This window comes from Netta rufina, assembly GCF_964035555.1.
Source record: "Netta rufina genome assembly, chromosome: 5".
In the NCBI taxonomy this organism is placed as follows: domain Eukaryota; kingdom Metazoa; phylum Chordata; class Aves; order Anseriformes; family Anatidae; genus Netta; species Netta rufina.
The window spans coordinates 2,016,001-2,024,265 of NC_140128.1; positions in this window are offsets into that span (position 1 = coordinate 2,016,001).

Here is an 8,265-nt window from a genome sequence, read left to right on the forward strand (position 1 = left end):
GAGCTTTGTCCCTAGTGAAATTTTTTTTTCTTCATTGGTACTCTTGATTTAACTGTCAAAAGGTGGTATGTTTGTAATGGCAAAACACTTTCTTTTTGCCGGTGCTGGAAGATCTGTGGACTACATATCTCTTCTGCATAACAGAAGATGAAAATGGAACATGAGAAACAACTTCAGATCTTAAAACCATCTTGCTTTGAGGGGAAAAATAGTTTGCAGTTGTGCACCATGCATGGTGCGACTAGGGGAGTGGGTGTGGTTCTTACTGCTGCCAATTTGCTGTGAAAGGCAGGCTTCCTAACCTGCAGCTAAATTGTGTCCTCTCTTAACAATTCCAACTTAGTTTCCTTCAAGTTTTTTCCAGGTGGTAGCTCACTAAGGACATGGTATGAGATGTGTACAGTGTGTAGCCCAGTATATTAAGGTACTGTGGTGTAAACCAGATCCTATCCGTAAATTAATTTGAATTGCTACCAAAAATTCCTCTACACTTGAACACTTCCTGTCTGCATTTTGATAGAGCAGCACACAGCTAGTAGTAAATGAGAGCAGACTGTCCTTCAATTCCAGCTCAACCAAGAGAAAAAGGAAAGTCTGAAGTACAATAAGGCGTCTTGAGGTAAGGGAGCTGGCTGCTTTTGATACAACTGACTTCTGTGTAGCAGTGGTGATAGTTCTGTCTTTGGGCCTCCTGAAGTTAGTAGAACATGCTACTTCCCAGTCATGTCAGCCTTCATAAATTGAAGGCTATTCTGTATCTCCTTTCTTATTTGAAGAGGAATATAACCAGTGCTGCATGTATAGGAGCATCAATACTCACTCTTGCTTCATGTCATTCTTCAGGTAGGGACGGTCATTAAGTGTTCGTCCTACATCATAAAGTTCAAGTTGATAACTTCTATGGGAGAGTAAACATGGAAAATATGACCTGGTTATTGTTCCTTTGTGTTCAGCTGTTTGTTTCAGCTGATCAGTTAAGTGGTGCGTGGCCCCATAATACTACCTTCTGTTTTAGGTGTGGGTTACTGGATGCACAATGCACTCAATCCTAAGTGCTTCAAAGCTGAAGCCAGGAGCTGTAAGCACAGTCCTAATTTCCAGCTACAACTGTATAGTAGAGGTGAGACAAATGTGATGCTTTATAGGAGGTGCAAGTAAAATAATTCTTAGTTAAAACTTGTAGAACGGAATCAGAACCTGCCACTAACTTTCACCAAACTTTTCTGGAGAAGGTCAAACTGGCATATGTAGATTTGAGTAGCATAAATAAGCCTTGTATTCTTGCCCAGTCTTCAGTCTGATTACTGTGTTCTTAAATAGCTCTGCATGAAAACAATTTTTTTTTGTTGTTGTTGTTGTAACTAGTTGCAGATTAGATGAGGTAAAATCAGTTTGGATGCCCTGATTTCTGCTAGAGAAGAATAAAACTTAAGAACAGTACATACCAATTACATCTCTGAAAAATGTGGAAAGGGTTATTTGCAGTACAAAATATCCTTAATTCTGAAACCACTCCAGTGGGAAACAACAGCATGCATATAGTTTATTGAAACTGGTATAAAAAAGGCTCTTAAAATTGCAGTGTCTTACTCAAAATATTTCTACAGGTTGGGAAAAAGAGCATCTTGTTCTTAATCTACTTGTTTTTATTATTTGACTGCAAGGGCAGTCAGTTTGCATGCATATTCCATTTGAAATAGTCAAGTCACGGTCCAAATTAAACGTATAACTAATCAATAAAGGCTTTTATTACTATGAATTTTGTGAAGCATGAGGTATAATACACTACATGGATTGGAAAAAATGCCTAATAAACACAGTCATGAAGTTCACCTTCTGAAATGTTCAAGTAGGGTGTTGAAGAGATGGTTCAGGATCTGTCTCTTCCACATCAGTTGCACAGTTTACTTCTTGGCAAAATCCACGAAAAGCCTAGTCCTTTAAATGAATCAATCCGTATTAGATTTAAAGATTTGTGCAAGAGAAGTTACTGCTTGCCTAGTGAAAATGAGCACCTTTTCTAAGAAGTAGCAAGTATTAGAGCTGGACTGCTGTAAGACTACACCATCTCTTCTTCAAGTTGCGCTCTGACCCTGGCAATCATTTATGTTTTGACTTCTGAGGAGACTGTTCTAACAGAAGTTTCCAAGCATAAGAACATCTTTATGACTTCACACAGTTTTTTTGGTGGTGGTGGTTTTTGTTTTTAATGAGGAAAACTGCAAGCAGCAACGTTGTGCTGTGGAGACGAGGTTGGGATCAGAACAAAATTCTGGTTGAGAAAGTGAGTCAACTCATGAGCTTTTGGCAGACAGAAGCTTCCAGCTGCCTGCTATTCAGAGCTGAAAGTTGTAGTGGTTTCTGTAAAGTCTAAGGCTGCATCTGGAACATGAATTACAGCTTATGTTATAAGCCAGGCTAGCTGCTGCAGTGACTGATAAAAGTTAAGTTTATGGCCAGTTCAAATTAGTTCATGCCTTTCACATCAGTCACTGCACAGCTGGTATAGCATCTGAAGGGAAAGCCTGCTTTTACCTGGACCTGGCCAAACCTACGTTTGTTAACAGTTGCTTGCTACACTGCTTTATTTCAAATACTATTCAGATGGCCTTCCCCATGGCAAACAAAGGTGTTGGAATGTTCTTGTTCTGTGGTGTGGGTGTGTGTTTGGAAAGTGCAGTGCCATTAGTATCATAGGTATTCCCCTAACCTAGAATAAATTGGGTGAAGCACTGATGAGGTGGAGGTTAGTATCATGAAAGTTAACAGCAAGACAAGCTGTTAGAGTGTTCTCAGTGTTCTGCTCTGTCTTCCGCCTCATCCCCTTTAGGGTAGGGAATGTTGGACTGTTCTTTGAACTTATCCAACTTCTGTGGTAGGGCACAATACCTTAATGAACACCTGAAACAAGGGCGACAGTGAGTGCATTTAGGAGAAAATAAAGCAGTAAGAAATACATTGCCCCCTTCTGAGAGCGGAGGGGGCGTGCTCTAGAGGAAGAGGAATGGGGTGATGTTGACATAACACGGAACTGGCATAAGCGTATGCTGTTTAAAATGTGGTCTGTGCTCAAGTATTTTTGGAACATTATCACCCACAGTTTGAAGAGGGATGTGCAGTACACACACGTGAATTTTGAAGGGTTGCTTAAGTTGCAATGAATGCAAATGTATTTTAAAGCCAGTGAATTCATACAGTTAAAGTTGAACTAACATGGAAGAAGGAAATTAAGAGTGTGAGATTAAGATGTCACTCAGAGGTACAGTACTTAATACTATTAAACACACTTGTGTGGAGCTACTTCTCCCCTCACTTCACACAAATTACCATATCTTACAATTTTATTATTGCTGCTTATCTTGAAGGCCATTGGTCAAAAACTAGAGTATTCAGAAGTCATCTTGCCTCTACAGGTAGGAATAGTCTTAGTTCAGTGGGGAAAGGTCCACTTGTAAGCATATCTATATATGCTGTATCCTCAGAAACAAAATAGCAATACCAAGATGCAGCTTAGACTTAGGAATTGCATGGCAGATCTACAGTTGTGGTTACTAGGGTTTAATAGAGCTAGTAATAACAATTTAAAGGAGAATATTTTAATATGGCTTTAGGATTTCTAGAGTTCTGCATCTGTTTACAGTACAACCAAGGAAGGACAACCCAAGCAAGCTTGCCACTGCTTCAAAGACAGCTGCATGGAAGAACTTTGCTATCTAGTAAGACACAAAAAAAAGTCACTGTATCTTCTTGGATCTATTACTCTCCAAGTATTATAGAATAAGTTTCCCTTCTAAGTGAGTAGGAAGTCTGTAATTAAATCATGCCTTTACTTCTGAAGTTCAGAGACTGAATAGGAATCTTTAGGTATCCATGACCATGTCCTTGAAGCAGGGCCCCAATGTACATAGCCAGTGTTTGGGAGGAGGACCGACGTTTTTCACAGAGAGCCCACCCCTCCCCTCTTCTTCCTTTTTCCACTTTTTATTGCTGAATGTGACACCACGTGGTACGGAATAGCCTTTGGTTTAGGTCAGCTGCCCTGGTGGTGTTTGTCTTCTCACTTTGTTGCCCGCTCCCTAGGAGGGTTGGAGGGAGTCCTGATGCTGTGCCAGCACTGCTCAGCAGCACACACAACACTGGTGTGATACCACTGCTGTTCTAGCTACAAGTGCAGAGCACAGCACTGTGTGGGCTGCTGCAGGGAAAGTTAACATCCCAGCCAGACCTAGTACACTTGGAAGGATTAATTATAAGACAGATATCATGACTTTTAATGTGGAGCTGTTAAATAGGTACCGGCTCAGCTGGATTCATTTTAAAAAGTCTATGCACGTTTGCTTTAAAAGGGTCCATAGAGCGGGTAGTTGGAGACAAATGAAAATGTTATTTTTAACGAGCTGTATAAGCAGCCCTGACAACAGAGTTTTGCTTGGTGTAAATACATGGTTTAAGTGAGGAAAGCACTATCTGACAATGATTTTTATCTTTAAATATTTTGGACTTAAATCTTGCCTTTAACAGTGAATGTGCCTAAAATATCTGATGGGCGAAACATCAGAATTCTGTTATTTAAGAAGCTGTGCTTGTGAAGGAAAAAGTGGTCTTTAGCTGCTTATATAGAAGTATGTGGGGGACAAGGAATTTAAAGAATTTCAGCTGTTACAAATATTTATTTCTTTTAGGGCAAAGTGAAACTCAAGAAATGAAGGCCAGGTTATTGAGAACGTTCGAGTTAAAACTGAAATACAAGGGAAGGTTAGATTTGCACTTCTATAACAATTTTCTTTAAACTTTTAAGAAATGGTACTATATTCTCTAAGACTTGATTAATGTATTTCAAGATTTATCAGTTTAGGATGTAGCACAGTAGGGGACCAGACTTTCTTGAAAAGTAATTGTAATTGCACGAATCTTAATAAAATGTTCACAGTAGTAGTAAATTGCACTGTCCTCTGCATCAGTCAGCTCAGGAGTACGTGGTATGATCAGATACTTGAAAACGCATTTAATTGGAGTTGATCTCTTAACACCTTTCCCATAGGTGAGAATTCTCAAGACTGTGAAGTATTTAGGTATGATAAAGGGCCATTCATCCATTCAATTAGATAAGCAATGATGTAGAAGTACAATTTTGATAGGTATAATGCAATAAAAGCCAAAATACCCTACTTCTGAGTTTTGGCACGTCCTCAAGAGGTTAAACCTGTGGCAGCTCATTGAAATCAGGAGTACCATACTGATACATAGCAGCCCATTCGCTGGAATCTCTCTGACAAAATCTATCACTATTATAAACCATATCAAAGTTTATGTTATTCTGTCAGACATTGTTACGGAGTTAATGAACTTTAAATCTCATCTTTAAGTAGAAAACAGTCAAGATAATAAAAAAGGTTGAGGGGAATCCTGGTCATCCACCACTACACACATCTGTGCAATAAAATATGTAACCAGCAGCTGAAAAATTGGACACTACACCCTGAAAACACTTAGTAGAATAAGCATAGGCTTTTTTATAAAACAGTATATTTCAAAATGGCTGAATATATAGGTATGCCTGAGACATCGGTGGTATCATTACACTGATAGAGTCCCCCACTCACTGCAACTATAATTTTGAGTAAGTTATATACTGTAGTGTGAAGAAATCACTTACCATAAAACCTCTGAGAGCTCCATCTTGACTTCTGAGAACACTGATTCACTGAACACTTTCACAGATCCACAAGGATTCTTAAATTGAGCTTACAGTATCAGAAAATGAAGCTTGCTGTTAATGTTTGCTGAAATAGCAGATTATAAAATCAATTTGGAAAAAAATTCTGAACATAACAAAATCTTATAAAATCCAAAACACGAAGGGAACTAGTAGATAAATATTGTATGCAAATCTGTTCTTGAAAATCTCCAAGTTTGAGTGGGTGATAAAGATTCATAAACTACTTGATTCTAATGAACTATTCATGGAGAACAGAGGGGTAAATGAAGTCTAAAATTGAAAACTAATTCAAATAAGTAACGATACTGTCTTGAGCTACTGTTTTGCAGGGTGGGATTCCTTATTTAAGTATCCAAATGTTGAGTGCCTAGACACCCATACGTTCCTTAGGCAACAGAGAGAAACAGGTTCCTCAAAGTGATTCATTCCATCTACTTTAGATAATTACTTTAGTTACCTTAGGATAGAATAAATTGCCCTCTGGGGATGCCTGTCCCTCTCCACGGACTGCACAAGATGTCTAGACTGCTAATTTTCAGATGTCTGAAGATAAATGAAATTCATCTCAATCATTTGGCCGTGTAACATTGAAATAAAATTTGCTGTAACTCCATACAAACACATAACTGCACTGTACACAAGTTGTGTGCTGTCCTGGTGCTCTGACATCATTAGGTACATCCATGTTCTGACACTGAAGGCACAGCACAACAGCCTCTAAAAAGCATTAGCATAATAAAAAAACATGAAGTTCAACAAGGCCAAGTGCCAGGTCCTCCACCTGGGGCACAACAACCCCAAGCAGAGCTACAGGCTGGGAGAGGAGTGGTTGGAGAGCTGCCAGGCAGAGAAGGACCTGGGAGTGATGGTGGATAGTCGGCTGAATATGAGCCAGCAGTGTGCTCAGGTGGCCAAGAAGGCCAACAGCATCCTGGCTTGTATAAGAAGCAGTGTGACCAGCAGGGCTAGGGAGGTGATCGTCCCCCTGTACTCAGCTCTGGTGAGGCCGCACCTCGAGTACTGTGTTCAGTTTTGGGCCCCTCGCTACAAGAAGGACATGGAGGTGCTTGAGCGGGTCCAGAGAAGGGCAACGAAGCTGGTGAGGGGCCTGGAGAACAAGTCCTACGAGGAGCGGCTGAGGGAGCTGGGCTTGTTCAGCTTGGAGAAGAGGAGGCTCAGGGGTGACCTTATCGCTCTCTATGGGTACCTCAAGGGAGGCTGTAGCGAGGTGGGGGTTGGCCTGTTCTCCCACGTGCCTGGTGACAGGACGAGGGGGAATGGGCTGAAGTTGCGCCAGGGGAGTTTTAGGTTGGATGTTAGGAAGAACTTCTTCACTGAAAGGGTTGTGAGGCATTGGAACAGGCTGCCCAGGGAAGTGGTGGAGTCACCATCCCTGGAAGTCTTTAAAAGACGTTTAGATGTAGAGCTTAGGGATATGGTTTAGTGGAGGGCTGGTTAGTGTTAGGTCAGAGGTTGGACTCAATGATCTTGAGGTCTCTTCCAACCTAGATGATTCTGTGATTGTGTGATTCAGTATGGCCGCTGTAGAGTAGTTCAGACTCTGGTGCAAGTTAAACTAGAATAATAGTAAGTCCTGAAAGCGTAGAGAGGGGAAGAGATGTTCTGCATTCTGTAACTATGTCTTCAAACTTTGTTGTAAACCCTTACCACTGCATGGAAAGTCAAGACTGGTATTTATTAGCAACTTACCTCTGCTTGAAAGAGATGGTGTTGGTTCTGTGAAGTGCCTAAGTCCCTAAACTTCAGGATCAAGTTAAACTTTAAAGACTATTAAAAAGATCAAGCAATTGCTAACAGAAAAATATACACTGATCCTCTCCTACTGTACTCTAAACAAACCGCGTTCACAGTCAATGAGAACCAAATCCTAAGCTACAACAGAGCTCAAAAGAAAACTGTTGATACAGTCATGCAAATTGTTAGTGGAAGCACAACAGAAGCAGTAGTAGAAGTAACTTCTACAGTAAAGTAGTATTATAATTCCATGTATTTTACTCTGGAATAGATGAATTATAATGGGAATGCTATAATGAATTATGAATTTAAGAGCTGCAAGCCATCCAGCTATTTCAGAAGGCAAGGAATGCTGCCCGTAGCATGACAAAGGCATTTTTCTACCATTGCTATTTAAGAAGTAAAGAACTTACATATCATGAATTAAGAGAAAATACAGCTTCCCCCCCAGTCACAGTGACTTTATATAACGTTATAACGTTATAGCTCCCATTAACCCTCTTAATCAAAGGGAAGAAAAAGCTGTGTTGTTGCTGTTCAGTTCAAAGCAGGTGACAAGGGTTGATGGGTAGCATCACATGACAGTGAAGGCTATACTAGTAGAGATGCATTTGAAGCATCAACAAGTTTCAAAAATCCTGTTAAGTGCTGTACACTTTTTCCCATCTTATTGTTAAAACGATGGCAACCCTCACATTTGGCATTGCTGCCAGTTCTCCATTTGTTATACTTCGGATATATTAGTCTTCTTTTAGTGACATTTAATCTCTCTCACTTTTTGCTTCATAAAG